This window comes from Vipera ursinii (genome assembly GCF_947247035.1).
Source record: "Vipera ursinii genome assembly, chromosome: 1".
NCBI classification, from domain to species: domain Eukaryota; kingdom Metazoa; phylum Chordata; class Lepidosauria; order Squamata; family Viperidae; genus Vipera; species Vipera ursinii.
Genome location: NC_139512.1, coordinates 18,707,392 through 18,722,474, shown reverse-complemented (window position 1 = coordinate 18,722,474; position 15,083 = coordinate 18,707,392). Strand labels below are relative to the sequence as shown.

General features: G+C 39.8%; 1 long non-coding RNA gene across 1 annotated transcript in view; it reads left to right on the top strand.

Annotated features, from left to right (window-relative positions):
• The window catches only part of LOC310632964, a 1,456,945-nt gene that overhangs the window by 466,041 nt on the left and 975,821 nt on the right, over window positions 1-15,083 (top strand). The window lies entirely within an intron of this gene.

Genomic DNA, 15,083 nt, shown 5'->3' with positions numbered 1-15,083 from the left:
GCTTAGTAAGCTGTAGCCTATCAATCACATATAAACCCTTGAGCCAATTTTGCAGCCCCTGGGCACCATTATACTAGAAAAAGCAACAATAAAATCACCAGATATCTGCAGTGTTGATTTCCCCCCCCCCCCAGTTTCAAGGGAAATGAATATAAAAATTTTATTCTCATTCTGATTTAGAACAATAAGCTCTAAAGCATCAAGTGATAAGGACCAAATAGTATCCAGAGATAGTTTTCTCTAAACTAATGCCTGTAAATATTTTTGTATTAAAAATCCCATGGCTCAAACCATGCTAGCTCATATTGTAGCTGTAGATCCACGTAATTCCAATGGAAACAATGAACCAATAGAAATACAGATTTCAAAGGTTATCTTATTGCCCATTTTGGAAGCTGTGAAAGAATGTTCACAACTTTCCCATGAGAAACAGGTTTGTCGTACACATTATTTGATTATTTTTGGTCAGGTATTATTTAATATTTTTTCATTAATATTTTAAAACTCTTTCTTATAGCAATCTAGTTTTGTGTACCTCTTTTATTGTTCTTATTTAAGTATTAAATGCATGAAATAATAAGCTACCTTTCAGTATATCTTTTTTTATACTTAAAATGGTCATTATGGCAGAGAACAAATCATTAAGTTATTTGAATCCTACCACTGTATACAGGAATATATGATTGGGATATGATAAGAATGGTGGTGCAGTGGCTCAGTAATTAATGCCCTGGGCTTGTCAACTGGAAAGCCCAGTTTTGAGACTTGAGTGCCACATGGTAGGGTGAGCTCCTGTCCTTGCTCCAGGTCCTGCCAACATAGGGGTTCCCACTTCAGTGAGAAGGTAATTCACTCTGTGACATCATGTGTCCACATGACCATGGAAATGTCTTTGGACAGTACTGGCACAAAAGCCTTGAAATGCCCCTTATAGTTAGCAACAACTAGCGGAATAAAATCCACAGAGACTCCTTTACCTTTTTTTTTAAATATGATAACTATATGATCAGGATTTTTTCAACTAAAGTCTATGAAGAGATCCTTAACAATATTCCGCTTAACTTTTTAAGAAAAAGATAAGATTTTTACCACAATTGTTTTCATTGGGTATTATCACTGATTGTACTGCTTATAGAACCCAAATTGATGCTGAATTTAATAACAGCTGCAAGACTTTTGGTAGCGCAATACTGGAAGAAGGAGGACCTGCCTACTATTGAAGAATGGACTTTGAAAGTTTCGAACTTGGCAGAAATGGCTAAAATCTCGGCATATGTGAAAGATCACTCGCAACGGAGATATATAGTGGAATGGAAAAGATGGATTGATTTTATTCAGAACAAATATGGGACTACAAAGTATCATTTAGCATTTGAATAGTTATTAGTTATTGTAATTAGAGGCTATATTATTTTTCTTTTCTATGGTTAAGGAGAGTTAAAGTGTGATAGGGTTTAAAGAGTAATTATAGTAATTAGAATATTTTAGAGTAAGGTTGTATGATGTAATACCCTGTATTCGGCTCTGGGAAGTTGGGGGGGTGTTGGGATGGGAGGGATGAGGAGAGGGGTGGGGTAAATGGGGTATATGTTTTAAAAATGTATTTTAAAACTTTTCAATAAAAAAAAACAATGTTACGCTTAACAAAGAAATGCACATCCAACTAACCTGAGCACCAAAGAAGGATCAAGATTTTTTTTTTAAAGTATTTTTATTGCATATGCCTTGAGACAAAATTAGATAGTTGTGAGCCACATTGTTTGTGGCCATTTTCTGGCTTAAAAACAATTTGGCAAAAAGTCAAAGCAATTGCAAGGTTGTAGCAGTGCTTAAAGAAAAAGAGGAATGGAGAATAAATGGATATGCTTCAATTCATCAGGACACTGAAAATTTACTAAGCCAAACAAATGAGCATAATAAAGGATTTGTCGTGCAAAGCAACAGTCCATAAGGCAGAGATTCAAGGAGCAAGCCCACAAAGCAAATGTGACAAAATTCAAAGGGGTGGAAAAGATATTCTACTGGAATATTTGAACTCAGAAGCAGAAGGAAAAAAAGACAGGAGACAGGAGGGTGGTCCTCTAAAGAGCTGACAAAAAGGAGCCTTGGTGGAGCAGTGGGCTAATGCCTCCTTAAGTAACACCAGCTGCCTGCAATTAGTGCAGGTTCACATCCCACCAGGCTCAAGGTTGACTCAGCCTTCCATCCTTCCGAGGTAGGTAAAATGAGGACCCAGATTGTTGGGGGCAATTAAGCTGACTTTGTAATAATGCCGCTTGGGGTGTGTGTGAAAGCCCTAATAAGCAGGCATATACATAGAATGAAAGCTATTGCTAAGCACATTGGTTTGTGCTTAAATTGTAAGCTGCCCTGAGTCTTCGGAGAAGGGCGGGATATAAATGGGATTTTTTAAAAAAAGCAGACAAAAGAAAAATTGTGATTTGTGTCATATGACTGTAAAGTGCCATAGGACATAAACAGGGACATTTCAGAATAGTTTTCAATTGCCAGAGGTCAAACATAGACTTGTCAAGACCAAATGTTACAATAATAAATTACTTTATCAAATAATTTTATCAGTAAATGGGAATGCTGTGATATATCTCTTTATTTCAGTGAAGAGTTGAAGTGTCAATAATATCCCATGGTTTATGATTTTCCAAACAACATTTCTAAAATTCTGTTTTCACTTTGTCATTATGGGGAACTGAGTGTAGATTAATGAAAAAAAATAATTTCAACAACAGCAGCATAACAAAACTGACAAAAGGGAAGAATGCACTGTAGAGCTACATAATTATACAGTATAAAAATTAAGGAGCAATGTAAAACTTAATAAATGTTCAGAACAGCTGATAAAACCAAAGCAAGTCTTAAGTGATTAAAATACATTTCCACTTTTTAGCAAAAATACTTAAATCACTTGAGAAATCACCCACTCTCCCTTTCAGGTCTGCTTCACAAGGTGAATATTGTTACAGACAATGCCTACAAATGAATAGAAGCCATCTACAAGCTTCTTTACAAGGCAGACTCTCTTGAGGGTAAAGAACAGATAGATTTATTTAGGAAATAATGCCGTTGGTGTGTTATGTGGTTTCGGAGCTGCTACAGTCTTTCACATTAACAGTACATTGCTGAAAATAGTTTGGTTGCTGATTGGCAGCCACTGCAGGGCATTTAGACGATGTGTAAGAGCGAATTTCACTGACCAGCCTAGTTGCAGCATTATGCACGAGTTGTACTCTCCAAACTACTCTCTGGAGAGGGGAGCTTTTATGGAGTGCTTCACAGCAATTCAATCTTGAATTAACTAGCATTCAGGCAAGATTCTGTGATGGAATGTAGTAAGAAGGTAGAATCCCAGGAGGAAGGTGTATTCCAGAGGAATAACAGGGAACTCAGTTCAGAAAGTTTGTGTGAAATAAAGAGAGTGAAGATAATCCCTCCCTAATAATTCCAAGAGCATAGGCTTCATGTGGGGAATAGTTTGTTTTAGTTGGGCAAGATTCTGTCTATAAGTGTGGGACAATAAAGAAATCTACTCGAAAGATTCACTCCATGTCCTTGGTTTTGGGGCCCTTTCTATATGAAAAAGCTGATACATGTAACTACTATTGACTGGCCATTTTATAGAGCTATGGTGGCACAGTGGTTAGAATGCAGCATTGCAGGCTAACTCTGCCGACTGCCAGCAGTTTTATTCTCACGGGCTCAAGGTTGACTCAGCCTTCCATCCTTCCCAGGTCAGTAAAATGAGGAGCCAGATTGTTGGGGTCAATATGCTGACTCTGTAAACCACTTAGAGAGGGCTCTAAAGCACTGTGAAATGGTATATAAGTCTAAGTGTTATTGCTATTGCTATTTTCATTGGCCTTTAGCCCAAAACCCCATTTTGGGGAGCAGATGTGCTGATTTTAAATAATTGCAATGAAGCAATTGCAATGAAGCACCACATAAATACTATATTAAATGTTCCTGTTATTCAGTGCAAAGAAAAAAATGTATATCCCCTGGTTTCAGATAGTGAGTCACTACAAATACTGAATACATGTTTTGATTCAGATAAGACAGGTACAGGGCTTTTTTTGTCATAGAACGCTCAGAACGGAGTTCTGGTACCTTTTTTGGATGGAACCTTGTAGGGTAGGCATGGTGGGATTGTATGACATGTGTGAGTTCCGGCACCTTTTTCTTTTACAAAAAAAGCACTGGGCAGATATATTCGGGTGCGTACAGCATAGTGTTCTGTCCCAGCCTACGCGAATACTCCTCAACCGCTTACTCATGAGGAAAACCTCTTTGCATTGAACAAGGCAGGACTTGGTAAGATAAACCCCTTTTATTTTGACACAGCTTTTATGGAACAAAACTCCAACCAGTCCTTTAGCTGTTGAAATGAACAAGATTCAGTCTCTGAGTTCTCAGCTGGAATGCTCAGTGTTCAAGTCACTCAAACACAGAGAAATCCGACAAACCTGGTTAAATATCCAAGAATCCTGAGGCAAGAAATCAAACGACAGAAGTACAAAGCCATAGCCTGAATGGTTGCCTTCGGCAACCAGCCCCTCCCACACCTCTCCTCTTTATAGTCCAGCCAGGGTGCAGCTTCTTAGAGTCTTTTACTTTTCCTGGAGAGCTGCCCCACCACCCTCTGTTGTCCTGCATGCCTTTCCTCCCTGTGCATCCATGCATCTGGAACAGGCCCCAGCTGCTCCTCATCTTCACTCAGTTCACGCCCCCAACCCTGCTGTCTCTCTGCCTGAGCCAGAGTAGATGGGCCCGATGTCACATCTAGCTCTGAGTCTTCATGCTCCTCAGAGCCTTCCACAGATTTATCTGACTCAGCTGCCAGATGAGCTGGCAGGCGAGGACTCACAACACAAAGCCCTCTGCATCCTCAAAGTCAGACTCCCATGTTTTACATGTCTCCTGTGAGCCTATAAGAGATCACATAACCCTAGCTACTGTTTGGCTACCCACCAATGAGATCATGCTAATTATTTCAGCTGCTGCCTTTGATTTAGTTCAAAGAAACCTGTCATTTCAACAGGTGCTGCTTCCAGATGAGAGGAATAATAATAATAATAATAATAATAATAATAATAATAATAATAATAATAATAATAATAATAATAATAATAATAATAAAATGTGGAGATTCTGACAGCCTCCAAACAAGCTCCCCTTTCTGCAAAGCTGAACTACCTGATGAGGAAAGCTGCAGCTTGTCACCACACTAACCAAAGCACAGAGGCACAATCATCTAAGCAACAGAGATAATAGGCCTAGTTCCATTGAGACACACAAATCATCAAGATTAAGAGACACCAGTTAAAAGATGTTTTCAACAATCTCTATGGTCCCAGGGTCATCTGTCTGGCTAGGAATAACATAATGAGGGAATTAAAAAAAGCCAAGAGTTCTACAACTTGCCTTATATTAAGCAAAAAGCTTTGTTGGGCCAAGAGACTTCCTTCCATCAAATGTTTTCTTGATCATGGGAAAAAAATTTTTTTTTCCCCTTTTATTTCTTCATGGTACCAGAACTGCATCTCTTTAAAAGCAGCAGAAACCACTCCGGTGGCATGGTAGTCCATTAATCAACTAGCAAACACATTTACCCAGTTTCCCTAGATGGATCTAATAAGGAATGATGGGTAAGAGTCCCCAAGGCATGTGAGTAGACACTTATCTGCAAGAGTCTTAACAAGATCTCAGGCTTCATTTTTTTTAAAAAAAAACCTGATTCCATAAATCTAGTTAAACAGTATACTGAATTATTATGTAGTATATTAGTTTAATGAATTACTCTGTAGAATGTCTAACAACTGAAGTTGTTATGGGGACAGCATCTTTATTTCCAAAATGCTGTGTAATTTCATTAAAGCAAGCATCCAAATGTTCCAGTATTTCTTAGGGCAGATTTTACCAGGTCTTGAACTCTTTTGCAAATTTTATCTTAATAGGTACTGGAGAATACAGTCAGCTCAACACAGGCAATGCTGGTTAAGGCACCATGCTAGAAACTGGAAAACTGAGCCCTAGTCACATCTTTGGCAAGAAGCCAACTACTTGAACTTGGGGTAGTCTTTCTCTCTCAGAAGAAGGTAAGGGCAAAATACTTCCAAAACTGCAGGGACTTGTCCAGGTAATTGCCAAAAAATTAATGTCAACTTGAAGGCACAAAACAAAACACATACTTTTGGCAATATAAAGATTCCAGTTTGAATCATCATTCCTCAGTAAGAATAAACTCTGGAGAAGACATCAACTCCAGTCATTGTAGATATCCTAGAATATTCTGAAAAGGCTTATATTCCAATAGTACCATGATGGCAGACTATTCTAATAAGACCACCAGCATTGCAGAGAATCACAGTGTGGTAAGATCAAAATTTACCAGGACAAATAACTGTAACAATAGCATTTTCAGAATCTTCCCTACCCTAAGGGGGAATTGGAGGAGGGTGACATTGAAAAAGGGGCAATTTTTCTTTTTCTCCCCATTGGAAATTGTCCAAATAATTATCAGAATTTGTCAGAAGTAATTTGTCCATTCCAAATATCTATAGCTAAATTAATTTGCAGGAACAGAAGGTCTAGAAATCTGGACTATTAGGAGAAATATGCATGGACGTGATTCACTTCATTTACCTGTGAATCTGTAGCCTCTGAAATGCTTATGGCTCTGATACTGCCAATTTCTGGGCCCTATTCTGTTTATAATTGCTCTCTTTTGAGGAAGGCAGGTCAAACAATTATCATTAGTATTGACTTGTCCAAACTTTCCATTAGCTAGACAAAGAAACTGCAAGAATAGCCTTCCAGAGACACCAAAGCTCAGATTTATTGTAGAAAAGTTAATGAAGACATTATGAAAAAGTTCTAGCAACTGCTGTACATCATGCACAAGCCTTATATGTAGTGAACTCAAATTCTTGCTCCTGATTCTCCTACTCATGTGATGTAATGGGCTAGAAGCTACTCTCTTTTGGGTGGAAGTCATGATTTCCAGTTAGAATAGAATTCTTTATTGGCCAAGTGTGGTTGGACACACAAGGAATTTGTTCCCGATGCATAAGCTCTCAGTGTACATACAAGTAATAGTGATAGTGATGATCATATACAACATGAAAATACTTTCATTATAAATCGTGAAACACAACACTTCATCATAAATCATAAGATGCAACACCTTAATGATAGTCATGAATAGTAGCTAAGCAAACAACATAAATCTAAGGGAATACCTGCTGCCGGCATCTTCCCATCGTCCTGTGTGCTCCCACAGGGAAGGCCTTCTCAGGGTACCGCCAGTTAATGAATGCCGATGGGTTATTCCCAGGGGAAGGGCGTTCTCTGTGGGTGCGCCTGCCCTATGGAACCAACTACCTATGGAACTTAGGACTGTCCCCGACCTTCGCTCATTTCGCCGGGACCTGAAAACTTGGCTCTTCGAGCTGTTTGGCCCAGACTGAGGGGTTTTTAATTTTACTTGGGTTTTAGATACTTTTGAGGCTTGAATTTAATTAATCGCTTTAATTGATTTTAATTTTTGTATTTTACGGTTTTAACTGCCCTGTAAACCACCCTGAGTCCTACGGGAATAGGGCAGTATACAAATTCAATAAATAAATAAATAATAAATAAATAAATCATATTAGGGTACAAAAAACCAATATGAATTCTAAGATACAAGTAGTAAAGTTATAGTCATAAGAAGATAAGGATAGATAATAGGAAAGATGAGTATCATAATAATACAGCTAAGTATTTTGACAGTGTTGTAGGAATTAGTTGTTAATCAGAGTGATGGCATGGGGGGGGGGAAACCTGTCCTTATGCCTAGTCGTTCTGGTGTGCAATGCCCTATAATGTCATCTTGAGGGAAGAAGTTGAAATAGTTTATGTCCAGGATGTGTAGATATGTTCACATGCTTTGGTAATGGATTGATCTGGTATGAGGTTGTTCTCTCAAATCCTTTTAATTCATTTGAGGTTGAATGTTGAAGACCAAACTAGATTATGTACACCAGCATTTCTCCATCTTAGCAACGTGAAGATGTGTGGACCAACTCCCAGAATTCCCCAGCCAGCCCTGGCTGGGAAATTCTGGAAGTTGAAGTCCACGTGTCTTCAAGTTGTTAAGGTGGAGAAATACTGATATAAACTGTGGCAGCAACCTATTCAGTAATCATTTCCAGTAATCAGGATAGCTTCTATTCATCTTAGGAACATTTATGGCAGTTATACTTCTCTTGCCTATGTCTCTGAGAGAAAAGAACTGATCTGTATCTTCACAAATTTAGTGGAAGTTTGGGTTGCTCAGATAAGTAACAATTGAACTACACTAATTAGTTCTGGTTGAAAAGAGAAGCCAGTGACCTGATTTTCCAGAAGAAGACAAACCAAACATAATTAAAGCTGAGAAAGAGAATGGGACAGAAGACTTGGAAAGAAAGAGAGAGTGCGAACACACCAGTGGTATATAGCACAATGCTTGCCACATTCCACTTATTAGTATTAACTTCATATAAAAAATGTTCCCCATAAATAAGGGAAAAATTGAAAAAAAATGCAGAAAATGTTCCCCTGACAACAATCCAAAAAATAGCAACTATTCCCCATTGTTCTTTTGCTGTTTCCCATATAGCTGAATGTGGATACTACATCTGTGAATGGAAGCTATGCATCTAAGAGGTTTATGAAACAATTTAAGGGCGGATGGGCCAAATTATTAGCAAGGAAGTGAAAAAAGATTGGAGTAATAATAAACAAACCAGAACTTGCATGTTTGAATACACCATAGATGAAGTTGCTTACTATAATGTATTTGCTTCCTTCCTCCCCTTCTAATTAATTATTTGATGTAAATAACTAAATGATTTACATGGTCATTTTATTTTTTTACTTTCAAAATGTATCACTGTTTTATGAAATAAATGATGTTTATTCCTTAATTGGGTACCTGATTGTTTAAAGGTATATATGTTTATGTGTGCAAGAAATCTCCACTAGAGCATTACGTCCAAGAATTAAAATCAGTCTGGCTCCTGAAAGGGGCTCAGATTTTTCCCAATACTTCCTCCTTCCCTCTTCCCCTGTTCTAAATATAAAGCTAACATTTCAAAATCCACCTGTTTTCTGCGAGTAACTGCATTAGAAGTTCTGTTACTAAAAATTGGTCAGCATGGTAGAGAATTAGTTAGCTGTGATTTAATGGAAGTTGAGCTTGTGGCATATTCAAATCGCTCTCGCTTCCAAGCTGCAAATTTGCACTTACTTGACCCCATCTAAGCATTCAAATCTCATTGCTTTATTGACAGAAGAAAAATTAAATCACCCATTTCATTCAGAGCCAATTCACTCACTTGGGTTCAACAAATCCAATGTGGGAGGAATTATGCAAATCATTCCATCGCATCACAGTGATTTAATGTGCAGCAAACCATAAAAACAGCCTGTTATATTATGCCACTTTGTAATATACCAAGCTGTTTTCATCTGAATTTCTCAAATTGTTCTTATCCCATTAGAAGATTTTTGAAAAATTATGTTGAGTGCATTATGCACTCTCGCTCCTGCTCAATTTCTTCAACAAATCCAAATTACAATAAGCTCAGTGTGACTTACGGTTCTTAAAATCATTTATTCATAGAATTTCATGATTTTGACTTATATCTATCTGCCTTAGACTGAGAGCATTTTAGTTCGCCAGTTCACACCATTGCAAATAATAAGTTAAATGCAAATAGATTACTTTGCAGATGGTTTTATTGCTTTTCTGAGTTGTATTCTGTTCATTTGGGGGGATGGAAAAGCTGGGATGTTTGCTGGTCAATATGACCATTGATTATCCTTGGTATACTCCAATCTGATCAATCAGCTTCTGCTCTTTCTGCCCATCACCAGGATTCTTTCTCTATTATCTCTGAAAATGGAGAGCCCTGGAATTAATGAAGTTCCCACCTTCCCAGAAGGCAATTTACTAGCCCCCTACCCTACTTTTAAGCCATTCATTTGTCTCTTATGAACATAATGCAACCCTTTTGACAGACAGCTGGATGATCGATTACCTGTGTAGCAGTTGTGGAAGTGATAATAAGTATGATATAATGAGTGTCTAGTAAAATTACTCTTTGGACATGATGTGGCAGAAGTACTGCTCTGCAGGGGAGGAGTAATGTTTTGATGATGTGAGAATGGAGCAGGACTCTGAGAAAAACCAGATATGGATGAAATGACAGTATCCAGAGAAGACTAATATAGTACATAATTTGCAAATGAAGCATTTTATGATAATTTAGAAGTCTTCAGGAAAATGGTTGAATCAAACTACTAGAATGCTCAATGTATCTGAAGAGCCACAGTGTTCCAGTTTTTTTACAGGTGTCTTCCTGTTTCAGAGCCAATCCTTATTCCCCTGTTTTTCAAAAGGAGTGTCATTTTGGAATCTTCTTCATGGAAATCACATGGTTGTCTAACAAGTAGTGGCCTCTAGTGGGGTAGAGTTGGTAGCTATCAAGAAGTGCTTATTCCATGCACACTAATTACTTCTCCACCCTCATCGCATCCGCAGATAATCGCCCGGCCGCCCTGTTTAGGGTGACTCGCTCACTTCTTAATCAGGAGGTGAGGGGGGATCCCTTACAGGGTCGTGCCGAGGAGTTTGGTCAGCATCTGTCGGACAAAATCGCTCGGATTCGGACCGGTTTGGACTCCAGCTGGGCAGAGTCTGACGATCAGGACACGGGCGGTCTTGTCAATGTTATCTGGGAGGAGTTTGATTCTGTGACCCCTGATGAAGTGGACAGGATTATGGGGAGGCTGAGCTCCACCACATGTTTATTGGACCCGTGCCCTTCCTGGCTGGTTTATGCAGCTAGGGAGAGGACACGAGGCTGGTTCCAGGCGGTGATATCTGCTTCTTTGAGTGAGGGTAATTTCCCCACCGTCTTGAAGGAGGCGGTGGTGAGACCCCTCCTCAAGAAGCCTGCCTTGGACCCAGCTGTGTTGAACAACTTTCGTCCAGTCTCCAACCTTCGCTTTCTTGCGAAGGTTGTTGAGAGTGTGGTGGCGCACCAGCTCCCTCTGGTCCTGGATGAAGCGGATTATCTGGACCCGTACCAATCGGGTTTCAGGCCCGGGTACAGCACGGAGACGGCATTGGTCGCTCTGGTGAATGATCTCTGGAGGGCTCGGGATAGGGGATGTTCCTCTGTCCTAGTCCTATTAGACCTCTCAGCGGCTTTCGATACCATCGACCATGGTATCCTGCTGCGGCGTCTCAGGGGATTGGGAGTGGGAGGCACAGTTCTTCGGTGGTTCTCCTCCTATCTCCTGGGACGTTCGCAGTCGGTGTTGGCAGGGGGGCAGAGATCGGCCCCTAGGTCTCTCGTTTGTGGAGTTCCTCAGGGGTCGGTTCTCTCGCCTCTCCTGTTCAACATCTATATGAAACCGCTGGGTGAGATCATTCGTGGTTTTGGAGTTGGGTATCATCAATATGCTGATGATACCCAACTTTTTATTTCTACCCCAAACCACCCCAGTGATGCCCTCGCTGTGATGTCCCGTTGCCTGGAGGCGGTTCGGGTCTGGATGGGGAGGAACAGACTTCAACTCAACCCGGACAAGACTGAGTGGCTGTACATTCCGGCATCCCGGGACATTCAAATTGTTCCATCTCTTTCTATGGGGGGTGAGCTGTTACCCCCCGTGGATAGGGCTCGCAACTTGGGAGTCCTCCTAGATTCACGACTTACCTTGGAAGATCATGTAGCAGCTGTGACTAGGGGGGCTTTCGCCCAGGTTCGCCTGGTGCGCCAGTTGCGGCCCTATCTGGACCGGGATGCCCTGTGTACGGTCACTCATGCGCTCGTGACCTCTCGCCTTGACTACTGTAATGCTCTCTACATGGGGCTTCCCTTGAAGACCACTCGGAAGCTCCAACTGGTACAGAATGCGGCCGCGAGAGTTGTCTTGGGAGTTTCCCGGTACTCCCATGTTACACCTTTGCTCCGCGAGCTACATTGGTTACCAGTTGTCTTCCGGGTGAGGTTCAAGGTCTTAGTGACGGTTTTTAAGTCCCTACATGGCATGGGTCCGGAATACCTCGGGGACCACCTGCTGCCGGCGTCAACCCCCCTCCGCTCTGTGCGTTCCCACAGAGAGGGCCTCCTCAGGGTGCCTCCAGTCAGAGAATGCCGGCTGGTGGCCCCCAGGGGGAGGGCCTTCTCTGTGGGCACCCCGGCCTTATGGAATGAACTGCCGGTGGAGCTCCGGATGGCACCGGATCTCCGCTCCTTCCGGCGCGGGTTAAAGACCCACCTGTTTGAACAAGCTGGCCTGGCCTGATGGGGAGTTAATTTGGGTTTTTAAATATTTGTATATTTTACTGTTTTATCTTGGGCATTAATTTAATTCTATTTTAACTTTTGTAGTTTTGTACTTTTATTATCTGCCCTGTTCACCGCCCTGAGTCCCTAGGGAGAAGGGCGGTATAAAAATTTAATAAAAACTAAAAAACTAAACTAATCCATGCAGTGTATTGGAGCTATGAAATCGGATCATAATTTTTCAAGGTGCTATTAAAAGCTTGCAAGAAAGACCTTGTGGAAAAATATATTATAGTCTCTCTAGTTTGTGGCATTCAGTTCCAATGTGAGCTCTGCCTCAGCTCGAGCTTCTAACTAAGAACGATCCTTAACACCATTTTGGTGAGAAAGGTATAGTTTACCAGAAGTCAAGGGATGTACAGTAATGCAAAGCCAGAACTGAAAGTTTGCACGCCAAAATCTCAGTGTAACTTTCTCCCTCCCAAAGGCGCTCCCCATAGTTGGTCCCCCTCCAAGTCCGATCAAGTTCAAAAGAAATGTTTTTAGAATGGTCTCCTGAGGAATACAGCTGTGCTCAGTTCCCAAGATATTGACCTTGAACAATGCTTGGAGTGGAATAGTAAACTCTTATCCCTCTGAAGTATGCCCCCCTCCCATCAGCCCCCAGAGTCTATGGGAGACTAGCACTGAAATACCTTCGGGAGGCATAGTAGCATAGCATCAAAACATCAATGTGGTATCTGACATCCAGTGGTAGATATTTCACTCTTAAAATCCTGAAGAGTTTGTTTGTTTATTTATTTATTTATTTATTTATTTATTTATTTATTTATTTATTTATTTATTTATTTATTTATTTATTTATTTTATTAAATTTATATACCGCCCTATTCCCGTAGGACTCAGGGCGGTTTACAGGGAAAATTAAAAGCATAACATACAAAAATTAAAATCAGTTAAAACAATTAATTAATTCAAGTCCCCGAAATTTAAAACTAAAACCCAATAAAAAATTAAAACCCCTCAGCCTGGGCCAGACAGCTCGAAGAGCCAAGTTTTCAGGTTGGCATTAATTTAGTTGTTATCTACATTCTGTTGAAGGATAAAATTCTGGAAATGTTCCTCACTGATCCTCCATCTGAAATGTTTTTTGAAAGCATGTTTCCTTCTTTGGTTGCCAACATACAATAGTATTTAATGTGTAACTGGGAGATAATACTTATGGCTTTTTAATTGGGTTGGTGTGTTTTGTAGTACTGTTTTATATATTACAAATCTTTTTGGGATTTATATAAATGAGAAGCCATCTACTATTTGCTTTAATAAACAATCAAGAAATACCACCTTATTTTCATTATACTGAATGTTTTTTTAAAAAAAAATCACAGTTTTGGATAGACTATCCAGATGTCTTCCCATTCCAGGTTTCTTTAGAACGAATCCCTGAATGAAAATATTTGCATATTGATGCAGCCATTTGCACAGCAGACCATTTTCATGTGGAATTCCTAAACAGGATACACAGGAGAACTGATCAGCTTTTTCAGCCTGTTACACAATTTTCTAGCTCAGTTCTCTGTGTGATGATAAAAAAAACACTGATTCAGAGACAATAAAATTGCAGTAATGGGTCCCTTGGCACCATCTAAAAATGCATCAAGCCATTTCCTCCATGCTGAAGATCATCTTCATTAGAAAGTGACAAGTTGGTGTGTGTGTAAAATGGGTCACTCTAATTAAATATTGGGCAATCAGGCCAACTGGAAAGGGGGGAAAAAGAGGAAGCCCCAGATGTGAGAAACTGTAGCAATTATAGTCTCTCATAAAATAAGTTGTTGGATAAGAATGGTATTACTCTCCCACCTCCAGTACAAACTGCTGAGGGAGCATGAAACATTTAGAAATATATGATTGGGATGTTTTCCTATAGAGCATCCCTAAATTGTATGAAACAAATTCACCTTCTTGCATTTCTTATTTCAGGATTGGCTAGATTTGGAGGGTGAAACTGACAGGGCTTTTTGGCTAAGGTTGGCAAATGTCTCTCTTTTTTCGTCCTAGCAATTTGAGCAGGTATAAGGTTGAGCAGGCTGGCAACAGTTTGTGGTGTATCATCTACAGATAGTCCGCTATTGATGACCACAATTAAGCCCAAAATTTCTCTTGGTGAACAAGTCAGTTGTTAAGTGAGTTGCACTTCATTGTATGTCCTTTTTTGCCCTAGCTGTTAAACAAATCATGGCAGTTGTTAAATGAATCGTGCAATCATTAAGCAAATCTGGCGTCCCCCATTGACTTTGCTTGTTGGAAATCAGTTGGGAAAGTTATAAATGGTAATCACATGACCACGGGAGAATGCAACCATCATAATTCCAGGCCAGTTGTCAAGCATCCAAATTTTGATCATGTGATTATGGGTATTCTGCAATGGTCGCAAGCATGAAAAACAGTTATAAGTCATTTTTGTTCTGTGCTGTTGTAACTTTGCATGATCACTAAGCTGATGGTTGTAAGTCAAGGACTACTTGGAGTGCATCCAGTAACTAATTTTTCTCCTGCATTTTGTCTGGGGTCTTCATTCAGTTTAATGAAAGCAATGTTATTTTTTCAGAAGAGAAGAGAAATTTGTTGAAACTAGTGTGAGGATTTGGTTTCTGATTGAGAAAGGATAGAAGCTTCTAACATCTCCAATAACAAAGTAAGATCAAAAACATTTTTAAGATCAATATAAAAAATGATTTGGTG